The sequence below is a fragment of the Carettochelys insculpta genome, chromosome 3, assembly GCF_033958435.1.
Source record: "Carettochelys insculpta isolate YL-2023 chromosome 3, ASM3395843v1, whole genome shotgun sequence".
Taxonomy (NCBI): Eukaryota; Metazoa; Chordata; order Testudines; family Carettochelyidae; genus Carettochelys; species Carettochelys insculpta.
In genome coordinates, this window is record NC_134139.1 from 40,720,003 (window position 1) to 40,732,116 (window position 12,114).

Below are 12,114 nucleotides of genomic sequence, written 5' to 3' on the forward strand. Positions count from 1 at the left end.
GTGGGAGGTTTGAAGAGATTTTTTTCTATCCATGGCACATTGAGAATTTCCTCAAATGTACATATTCAGCAAACTTTTTAAAGACATATTTACAAGTTTTAATATTAATGACTGATCACTAACCACTCTCAGAAAGAGTTTAATAACAGATGATCAAAATTTAAACTGAATTGGTTATTTGGGATTAGTCATATAATTCACGTTGTTGTGTTCTGTTCCATGGTTAGATAAGTCTGATGTGTAGCACCTACCTAAGGTTCCATGAGGTAAGTGGAAGTTAGTCTATTAATTTCAGTGGAAGTGGGTTCAAGGCCATCAGCAGGATGAGGACTTGTTGAAGCCACTGAGGCTTTGATTCTCTCAGAGAAAATTGCTGCTTGAAGAAAAGATAACAGATAGGCAAAATGAGAAATTTTGGAAAATTTGGAACCTTTTCATTTCTTGTTCATACAGGTCTTGCTTCAGACAACTTTCCCCTAAGGCTATGTCTACACTAGGGGGAAACTTCGAAATGGCCATGCTAATGGCCAAATCAGAGAATACTAATGAGGCACTGAAACAAATATTCAGCGCCTCATTAGCATGGTGCCAGCCACGGCACTTTGAAAGTGCTGCTTTTCGCTTGCGCGTGGTTTGTCTACATGGGGGTCCTTTTTGAAAGGACCCTGCAAGCATCGAAATCCCCTTATTCCCCTTATTTCTGGCAGCTGATAGCAAAAAGGGGATTTCGACGTTTGCGGGGTCCTTTTGAAAAGGACCCCCGTGTAGATGAGCTATGTGTGAGCGAAATGCAGCACTTTTGAAGGGCTGAGGCTGGCAGCATGCTAATGAGGTGCTGAATATTTATTTCAGCATCTCATTAGTATTCTCTGATTTGGCCATTAGCACGGCCATTTCGAATTTTTCCCCTAGTGTAGACATAGCCTAACAGACATAGTGGAGTGAAAAATGTGTTTTCTGTGCATTAGCAACAGGGACGACAGTTCCACCGACAGTGTATGCTGCAGAAATCAGCAGCTGGAGTCTTTATACAGATGTCCAGACACTGTTTTACTATACAACGGCAAAAACCCAGGCTTGAATTGCTCAACCCTGTGAGAAATTGACTTCACTGGTGCAACTCACACAAGTAACAGTATTCACATGCATAAGTGTTTGCAAGACTGGGTGTCTAAATTAGTAAATAGGGAACCACAGGAAGTGAGGGGCATGGCTGTGCCCTACATGACAAACTACAGTGCCTTTATGACATTTTTTCTCTATGTTGCATGGTATTTTACTTAGTCTATTTTTCAAGACATAAGATTCATTACTGTGTAGATTGGCAGGATTGTCACTATTGTTTAGTTTCACTTTATTTTAATTAATATGTAGTATCCATGTAGCCAGCTTACTTCACTCTGTAACACCCTGGAGTGTTAAATCTGTCAGATCAACTGGCCAGGTTATTCTCTTAGCTCTGTGCAACCACGCTGAGTTTTGAACCTCTGCTGCCAATATTTAAAAAAATAATTGACATAAGAGAAAAGTATTACATGAAAGAAGAAAAAGGAACAATTACCCAGTTCACAGTTTACATGGTTGGTTGTTGATTTTGTTTTTAACCATCGTTATGTAAACTATCTTTACAATTTGCCACCCCACCCCCCATGAAATTGGTCTGTAGATGGGGAAACAAAGACGAAGTCATTGTTCCTTGGGGACCTTATTTTTCAAATATGTATAAATGTGTTCTCCTCATTTGCAAAGACAACTGTTCAAACAAACTGAATATTTGAAAACTCCAGCTGGCAATCATATATATAACCTGTTACTGACACATGCAACTGTAACTGGTAACTTCAAGCAAAGGATTGTCCATACAATTCCACATGCATTTTTTGAAAGCCAGGCCTTATGTGACTTGCCAGAGTTATCATAATGAGCTAATGACTGAGCCAGGATTGGATTTAAGGATTCTGGGGCTTCCCACACTGCATTCTAACTCAAGGGGTAAAGTAGGCCAAAAGAGAAAAGGAAACTCACAGGCTTGCAAAGTGATCAGGCTGGGCTTTGAAGGTAGGAGAACATGGAGAATTTAATTAAACTGATGACAAAATGCACAATGGGGCAGAGGAAAATGAAGGTGCTTTAGCTGAAAGCATTCTTGTTCTCAAGGAGACCCTTAACCTGCCACACAAATGCGCAAGTGCTGTGAATATAATGAATTGAGGGTACATCTCTGGTGCTCTCTCCACTTTTAGTCTACAAATGCCATCACTTAGATTTGCTCACCATGGAACATCCAGACTGATGTTAATAAATAAATAAATACAAGAAAATAAAAATGGAAGGTCCAGCAGTTCCTTCCCTTGGAAAATTTTGAAATACCATAGCCAATTTCCTGTATCATAGATGCTAAGACAGTTATGAAGAAATACTTCATACCAAAAGATATATAACTTTCTCTAGCATTTAACTGTAACTATCCAGAGGCTTGTTAAAATTCTATTAACTGGCCAGAACATATTTTGACTCAATGAATTTTCATCAAAACTGAAATGTGTTGGTGGTTTCCATGAAGGAGAACAAGCAAAAGAGACAGGGGCACTCACTTTAGATGTGCGGAAAGTCCCAGCTCTGTGTGAATCAGTGTAACCTGGGATTTAAAAACAAACAAACAAAAAACACTGTTTTTAATAAGGCAGCGTAAGGCCTTGAATCTGCATCTCAGTCAATGACTCACCAAAAACCCACGCACGAAGTGAGTTCATCTGGTGGTCCATAGTGGCATTTGTCCCTTATGCTCAAGCAAGGTAAATTGAAAAGATCTCTGACTAACTTAAATGCAAAGTGTGGTTAGCAATAGGCCCTGATTTAGGGAATGGATTTAGGGAAGATCCAATCATTCTCTCTCCACCCACACTCCCACCAGGAACTGTCATTTGTTATAAGTAGCTAGCCTCTTTTTATTTTGCTGCCTGGGCACTGACTCACTGATCCCAATGCATCTAGCCACTGGAGGACCATATCTTGCTGATTTCATCAGCAGCAGACCCAAGGAGGCCTTTCTAGGCAGCCTCAGAGGTCCAAAATGTGCTGCCATTCTCCTCTTAAAGGCCTACTTCCTGGACAAGGGAGTGCCAAGGCAATGGTGTTTCCATTAGGGAACTGCAAATACTTTGTATACCCCAATCTTCTTGCATTCTAACATCTCTTCCTAACTGAGAAAACAAAAATTCATTCTTCTGAGTCCCAGGTTCGTATCACAATTGGAAACTGTAAGGCTGCTACCCTAACTATTTCTTTGTGATGAAGGGATCCATGTCCTTCATTGTCTGTATACATTTGTATAGTTTGTGGTTTGTTATTAGGCAGAATGAGGTTCCTAAAAAATAATGTCATAGTGCCACCACAGCCCACCTTTTTGGTAGGCATTCTTTCTCTATAATGGAATACTTGGTCTCCTGACATTGGAGTTTATAACTCAGATTAAAAAAAAAAAAAAAGAGTGTTCCACTCCTTGTAAATTTTGGCACAATGCAGCTCTGCGGCCATGTTCTAATGTGTCCATTTGTGAAAAAAATAGTAATGAGTAGTCTGGGTACCAGAACACAGGTTGTTGACATAAAATGTCCTTTGTCTTTCATATTCCCTCACCCACCATAGTCCATTTGATTCTGATGCCCTCATAAGGTTAATCAAATCTACAGCCATGGTTGCAAGTCATGGTATGAAGTGTAACTCCCTAAACATAGGAAACCCCACACTTCTTCCTATGTCATGGGGACTGGGTTTTCTTTAGGGCCACTGTCTTGTCCTGGAAAGGCTAGATTTGGTCATTCCCTATGAGATGTCTGAGAGAGCTAGTTTTTTGCATGCCCAAATTGAAATGTTTTGGGTTTGCCATGGACTATGCATGACTGCCAGTCTGAGTGCAAGATACCAACATTATGAGGCTACATCTGTGCAAATTGGGAATGGCGGTGAAGTATGTAGTGCATGCCACATTGGGAGGTGGCCAAAGCCCAAGGCAGATTAAAGGGTATGCTAGTGAATTGGAAAAGAACCAGGGGAATAGTGAACACTTTCTTTTCCCTCAAGTCCCATGTAAGTGGTAGTTGTCCATACCCTTTGACAAGTAGTCCTGGGGAGGGAGGTGAGGCAGGGAGCATGGCATAGGACTCAGACTGTGAGATGTTATTTAGCTTTCAGAAGATCACACACAGCCAGACAGTATTGTCTGGCTTATGTAATAAAATCACCAAAGGCTCAGCTTGACATGAGTAGACATGGTGAAAGCCTGATTCCCTGGAAGGCAAGGAGGGCATTAGGGAGGTAAAGTGGTAAGGAAGCTGGAAACACGCTGAGTACTAGCTAAGATAGGGAACTATTTGCAATGGACAAGATAAGCCTGGGATGTAAGAGGAGTTAAAAAGTATGTCATGCATGTACAGAACCTGCTGTATGGGGACTGGTTCCTACAAAGCAGCCAACCCAATTCCAAAACAGGAGATACAATTATAGTAATGCAATATAATATTCAAATGTGTACAAAGGCAGAGGTTTGCTGTGTGATGTATTCTATACTCACCTGCTCTGCTTCAGACTGACCAGCTCAGTGTAGCTTTGCTGTAAGACAACTAAAGAGACCTAAGTGACAAGACTGGACTTGAACTGAGTTCTTGGGGAACCAAATGGATGAGGTTATGAGGCAACAACAGATAGGAGTGCCATAATACAGGATGGAACCAGTCATCTGTAACAGGCTAAGTAAACTCAGGGACAGGTCCGGAATAAATGGGAAATATACTTTCTTAAGTGTTCACACCTTAGTGTGCAGGTCACTACCTAACATAAAGGCAAATAGCACTGGAAGTGATTAAGGGGTGAAATATAAGGAAAACAGTGCCAAATGTAGAAGTAGTTAAAATCTACGGCCTCTACAGAAAAGTAGTAACGGGAAATGGAGACCAGATTTTTTAAAACAAAACAAAATTCCAAAGTCTGGTATTTAATTTAAAATATACTTGACAGGAAAAGTCTTGTAAATTGCAATGAATTTTCAAAAAATAGAACCTATCGGCAGCCATGGGAAAATATTATCTAGGTTTTGTTTGGTTAGTTGGTTGTCCATCCATCCAAAGGACAAGAAAACCCAAATAAGGGCAGCAGCATTAAAAGAATTATTTCTGGTGGCTAAAACATTTAAAAAACAAAATGTGCCACCTTGAAGAATGAATGCAAAAAAGCATAAAAACCAAATGAAAGTTATCAAAAAAAATCCTCAAACTAAATTTTAAAAGTTCCTGAAAGATCAGGAAGAAAACAACGTATGTCACCTATTTGCATAAATCCAAATAAAAAGCATTCCTAAAGGACTATATGTGATGAATAGAACTTTACAGGTAAAGTTTATAAAGTTGAGAAATGAGTGCAACACCCTCACAAAAATATGCTTAACACTGCCAAGTCAACTAATATATATTATTCTAAAAAATAAAATAGAAACGTAATGGTATCAGATTTTAGTAGCTTATAAAGTTTACAAAGTGTTTATGCAACAATGAAAACGTGAAGTTTTTTTTAAAGTATGCACAATGACAAGGAGCTTTTGCGCAAGTTGACACTGCAGAGCAAGTGGATAGTTTGGGGTAGTGATTGTAATAAAGTATTAAAAAACAACAAATGGAAGCCTTCAAAAGTGACTTTTAGATTCCATAATGACCCTACATTCTTGCATTACCTGAACCTCATGCTTCATGGCTACAGGTAATTTTTCATGGTTCAGTGGGTTTTATGTTCAGGCTTTGTCTGACTCTGATGTGCTAGGAAGCCTGTTTGACCTGGCTGAGAGAACACATTGTCTGAGGCAACAACTGTTACTAACAGACCATCAGTGGGACCTGCTTGAGCCTGTGATGTGGCCCCAGATAATCAGACATCCCTGGGATCTACAAATAAGGTTTTGTGATCAATCATGGTTTCCACAGATACACATAATAAATCTGCCTCTCGTTTTTCTTATCTCAACAGCACATTTCATTTTCCACCTCTCCAGCCCATTAGATGACCTTGTCTGGGCCCAACTATTTGATCTCTGTTCTGGAGAGTAAGAACAAGACCAAATCCCTAGGCTGATGTAGCCTTTCCTCAGCTCCTTCATTTTAACACCAGCCCTGGGTTTGCTAGGCTTGCAACAAATTTTCTTGGGAAGAATCATCCCACAAAGTACTGCATTTGTGTGAGACGTTGTAGTACTTCTTGGGAGCAAGACAGTTGGTCTTTTGTGGTTTCCCTAAGGAGATGGTGGATTTTTTGGCCCTTTTGTCCATAAAATAAATTTAATTAGTCCAGTATATGCCAGTGTCCTCTGATGCTGTTCTAGGGGTCCTATAATACCAGTTCTTACCTTTCCAAAGGGTTTATTTATGAAGATAAGGCTATCAGAAGGTCTGTGCCAAGCCCTCTGACTGTGTCTACACTGAGCCATGCTGCTGGCAGCATGATGCAAATGAGCTGTCTCAAAATGCAAATTGATGCTCATTTGCATATCCACATGACTAATTTGCATAGTTACATGATATTGCCTTTCCAGCAGAAGCTGCTGCTGGCAGAAAACAAATAGCGTAGACACAGTAATGCTGGCAAAAAACACCTTTGTTGGTAGCCCCTTATGCCTGGAAAAGATCAGGGATAAGGGATTGACATCAAAGGGGTTTTTTTTTGGTGGCACAACCGCGTCTACACAGCTTGTTTTAGGCCGTCAGCAGCCTCTGCCAGCAGGGCGATCTTACTAAAATATGCAATTTAGCCACATAAATATGCAAATAAATGGTCATTTGCATTTTCATGGCAGATCCTTTGTATCATGCTGCCAGCAGCACTGCTCAGTGCAGACACAGCCTCTGATTCTCCTTGCTGATGTTCTGGGCAGAATGTATAGTTAGCTCCCTATTTATGGATCTTCTACCAGGTGCATCTCACTCATCACACTTTTACACCAGTGAAACTCTATTTACATTAATGTAAATCAGGAGTAACTACACTAGAGTTGCTAGAGTGAATCACACCTCCTATTATTAAGTATCTGAGTGCACTTCTATTTTTGGGGGGACACAGCTAAAATGACTTCAGGGTGAAACTTTGCATACAAACATTCAGACAAACTGCCTTTATCTGCTTTTTACTACCAAAATGGAAAGCACAAAATTATTAGCTCGCCAGTGTGGGGGAAAAAGGAAAAAGAAAAACTGCTGTAGGGGTTAAAATTTTTACTTTTCCACAATAACCAGACCCCACTCTGTGAGAGGAAATTAGGGGGTCATCTGCACCTCTTTGAAGTTGTTACCTTGTCACTTAGAGACAATTTACCCTGAAGACTCCTTTGTTTCTGTCATCATGTACCTTTGTAGGGTAAACTGAAGTCAGCAAAGCTGGTGCTTGCAGACAGATCTCAGGATAACTTGGCTGAGACTTTGGTATGTTAAAGAAGACAATTAATTACCAAACTATCTAAACAAACTGTATAAAAAGGCCTAAAAACTGATTCTCAGGGCTCCCACTTCTCTGGAAGTTGGCAGCCTGCATATATGCAAATAAACTTTCCTTTTAGATCTCACTCTTGCCTCACTGCTTTGACCTCCCGCCTCGGACCTTTGGGGAGTACTGTTCCCCAGGGGAAAGTGGCTTTCCCAACAACTGGCGTCCACGGACAGGATGGCTTGGAACTCCAGCTGGAGAGGCTGACGACGGGGAACAGGATCCGGCCACAGTGCGCACCTAAAGGGTAAGGGATCCATTTAAAATCGCGAGTCCGCCTCCCTGTTCTCCTCGCTGGCTGAACCGGTTGGCGGTAAGAGTCATCTTTCGTTCCTAAATTTTCTCCAGGAGGCTTGAGAGAGATTTAAAACGTTGGGTATAGCCAAAATAGGGGTTGGGTTGTTGCTGACTGACTGGTGGCGAGTCCAAGCGCATGGTTTTGAGTGAGCGAAGTCCGGAATAGAACCGCAGCCGCACCGGCGCTGTCAGTGCTACTGAACAGCTGCCGAAAGCAAGGGCGGTTTCTCTCTGGTGCGTGAGAAGTGTGAGTGAAGCTGACAGTTTGTCTGGACTCCCACACTATCCTTGGAGAGGGTAGTGTTGCCGGACGCCTGTGCTGCCCTTGGAGAGGGTAGTATTGCTGGGCTCCTGTGCTGTCCTTGGACAGGACAGTGCTAACATGGGTGGGAATGCTCCCTCGAGTTTGTCTCCAACTCAGGGAAAAGGCACCTCACAGCCTGGGACTCCCTTGTCTCAGATGATAAGAATTTACAGTCAGCTCGGGAAATTGCCGGCAGGTTTGAAACTTAGGAGACTTAAGAAATTGATGGACATTTGGAATGGCTATACTTATGGGAATCCCCCAAAACAGTGACCACTACAGGGCAGTTTTGATTTGGAAAAGCTTGCCCACCTTAGAGGTTTCCTCGAGGAAACACATCCTAACCAGATGGAATATTGGTACCTCTGGCAGGATGTGGCAGAAAAGAAAAAGAACCAAACCATAATGGCTAGCCAAAAAGACTCTATTGAGAAGCTGCAGCAGCAACTGGCTGCTCTAAAGAAACAGCCCGATTCCCCAGAATTGCCATCTGCACCCCCACTCTACTCAGCAACGGCACAATTATATCTTCAGTTGCCTGAGAATAAGGCTACCCCAGCCCCAATCCCTGACCCGCCAGAGGACCTTTTGGACATGTGGACAGGCTGGCTACCGCCATCCCTGCCTCCCACACATCCATCCCCTCCACCAGATCAGACTGCTTCTTCCTCACAAATAAACCAGACACTGCCTAATCAGCCAGAACAGCCCCCATCACTGCGCCAGGTTGAAGTATCCCTCACCTTACCTGAACCAGACCATTCTGATATGATTTTTGTACCCATTAAGCCTCTTAAGGAACATACTCTTCAGGAGTTGATTAACAGCCTTAACCCTATATTGCTTAAAGCTGGTTGGAAGCCAACTGGAATCCACACTGACACAAGCACTGTTGCAATTGCGAAGGGTGCTCGCCCATCTAAAGTTTCCTTTGAGCAATGCTACTTGCCGACCTTATTTAAGAACTCACAAGAGTTGTCACCAGCCACCAATATTTCTGATCAGGGAAACTCATCACAAGTCATAGAGGCTCCCCTTAGAATGTTTCGAGGGGCTTCAGGAGAGGCTCCACAGTGAATCCATGTACCATGGACTGCTGCTGATATTTTAAATTTTAAGAGCATTTTGCCTCCTTTCCGAGAGGACCCCCAAGGATTCCGTGAGGAAGTACAAAGGCTTATTAACATTTATAACCCCATGCATCGGGACATGGACTGGCTCTTAAGAGGTAATCTGCCTCCACATGATTATGCAGCTTTAATTCGGCAGGCTCGATTAGCAGCCCCACATCATGAGGGTGCTCAATGGCCAAATGATGCTCTCCCTGGCCCCCCCACTAACGAAAATGAGCAAAATGTTTTAAATAATGACTTGAAGGGACTCCTTAATGCAATCACTGAGGTTGTCCCAGTGCGGCAGGACTGGTCAAAAATACAAGCTGTAAAGCAAAAACCAGATGAACCTCCTGTCTCATACATTGAACGCCTCCTGTCTGCCTTTTGAAAATTCTCCCAAATTGACCCAGAAGTGGAAGGTAATCGTCCCATTATTATTGCAGTTGTAGTGGACAATCTCCTCCCTGAAATCAGAGACAGGATTAAAAACAACGTTGTAGGCTGGAGAGAGAACACAATCCTTCAAATTCATGGGGCAGCTACACAGTTTTGGGAAAACTTGCAAGCTGACAAAGCAAAGAAAAAGAAATTAAAAACAACTCTCATGGCCATGCAAATTGCAGATCTGCAGAAAAAAAAAACCCTAAATGGCGCCCAACTAGTGCACCACCGCCACCTAGAAGTCGAAACTTTATTCCTTTTCCCCAACAACAACAGCAACGCTCACTATCTCAGTACCGGGGACCCCTAAGAACTGGGGAGTGTCATTACTGTGGAAAAAATGGCCACTGGAAAAATGAATGCCGCAAGCGCCAGCAGGACATGCCACAAGAAAATCAGGGTCTCTTACAACACCAGAGCCAACCCAACCCTGCTGCTGCTCCCTGGCCTGATCCCCCAAGCAGCCAAGATCTGCTTCCACAGACTAACCCATGTGTTAGCCACTTGGGAACTAATCAAAATTATGCCTGTAATTATTGACAATGCCGTGAGGTCCTCACATTACCCCTTCAGACTTCCCCACAAGTTCCTGAACCTTTTATTTCAATAACTGTGAATGGACAACCCCACAAATTTTTGGTTGACACTGGGGCTACCCTTTCTTCTTTAAGACAGTCTGAAACCTCGCTCCAAAAAACTCCTTCTGTGATTAATGCTGTGGGAATAGGAGGTCAATGTATTCCTCATCCAGTCTCAGAAACCACGTCAGTAACTGTTGGACCCTTATCAGCTGAGCATTCTTTCCTGTTATCTCCCAGTTCTCCTGTAAACCTTATGGGACGTGACTTACTGTGTAAATTGGGAGCAAACCTCTATTGTAGAGAGGAAGGGATATCTGTTGACCTTCCTCCCTATCAGTCTCCAAATTTGATGGCATTACTACTTTCAGTGGAATCTGATGAGGCCTCAGGACATGCACCCCTCCTGGACCTCTCAGATATCCCAGAGACATTGTGGGCAGCCCATGCAAATGAAGTTGGGTTGCTAGCCTCTGCAACACCAGTGCAAATAACATACAAACACAATAAGCCTTTCCCAAGGGTACCCCAGTATCCGTTGTCTAGGGAGGCAGAAGAGGGCATTAAGCCTGTAATCTCTTCCCTCCTTGAACAAGGGATACTTGTTTACACAACCTCACCATGTAACACACCTATACTACCTGTGAAAAAGGAAGGAAAATTTGATAACCAGGGTAAACAAATCTATAGGTTTGTGCAAGACCTGAGAGCCATCAACAAATTTGTAATCCCCAGGTTTCCAGTAGTACCTAACCCTGCTACTATTCTTTCTTTTGTTCCACCCACATCTAAATGGTTCTCTGTAATAGATTTATGTTCTGCCTTCTTCTCTATTCCAGTGCGTGAGGATTCCCAGTTCCTCTTTGCCTTTTCTTTTCAGGGTCGTCAATTAACCTGGACACGTCTTCCCCAAGGTTATTGTGAAAGCCCTACCCTGTTTTCTCAGTTTCTGAAAGCTGATCTTGATTCCATAACTCTCCTCTGCGGGTCTGCACTAGTTCAGTATGTGGATGACGTGTTAATTGCCAGTAAAACTGAGGAAAATTGTAAAACTGATACTTTGCATGTGTTAAAATGCCTGGCTGAAAGAGGTCATAAGGCCTCCAAAGCCAAACTGCAATTTGCTAAACAACAGGTTCAGTACTTGGGACATTTACTTTCAGGAGATGGCCACCAGTTAACACCTGAGTGGATCTCACAAGTACTCTCCATTCCTCGCCCATTAACCAAACATCAGGTACGCAAATTTCTGGGTGCTGCTGGATATTGCAGACAATGGATTCCTAATTTCTCTGTGCTCACCAGACCCCTTACTGAGCTACTCTTAGATGCAGCCTCTGATCCTGTGGAATGGTCTACAGATTGCGAATTTGCCTTCCTTTCTCTTACAACTCTTCTGTCACAGCCCCCAGCACTTGGGTTACCCGACTATCTGAAACCTTTTACCCTATTTTGTCATGAGCAGGATGGAATTGCATCAGGGGTTCTCTGCCAACCCTTTGGGTCCACATTCTGCCCAGTAGCTTATTTTTCAGCAACCCTGGACTCAGTAGCCTGTGGGTTTCCACCCTGCCTACGAGCAGTTGCAGCTGCTGCTGAATTACTTGAAAAAGCTCAACCTATCACCTTAGGACACAGTGTTATCCTACAGGTCCCCCATGCTGTCTCTGCTCTCTTGCAGCGACACCGCACCCAGCATCTGTCTGTTCAGAGACAGACCTGCTATGAAAATGTTATCCTTTCTTCTCCAAGTGTTGTCATTCAAAGGTGTAATGTGCTTAACCCAGCTACTCTTTTTCCTTTACCCTCTGATGGTGAACCTCATATCCATGACTGTGAAGAGCTGCTTGAACACTGT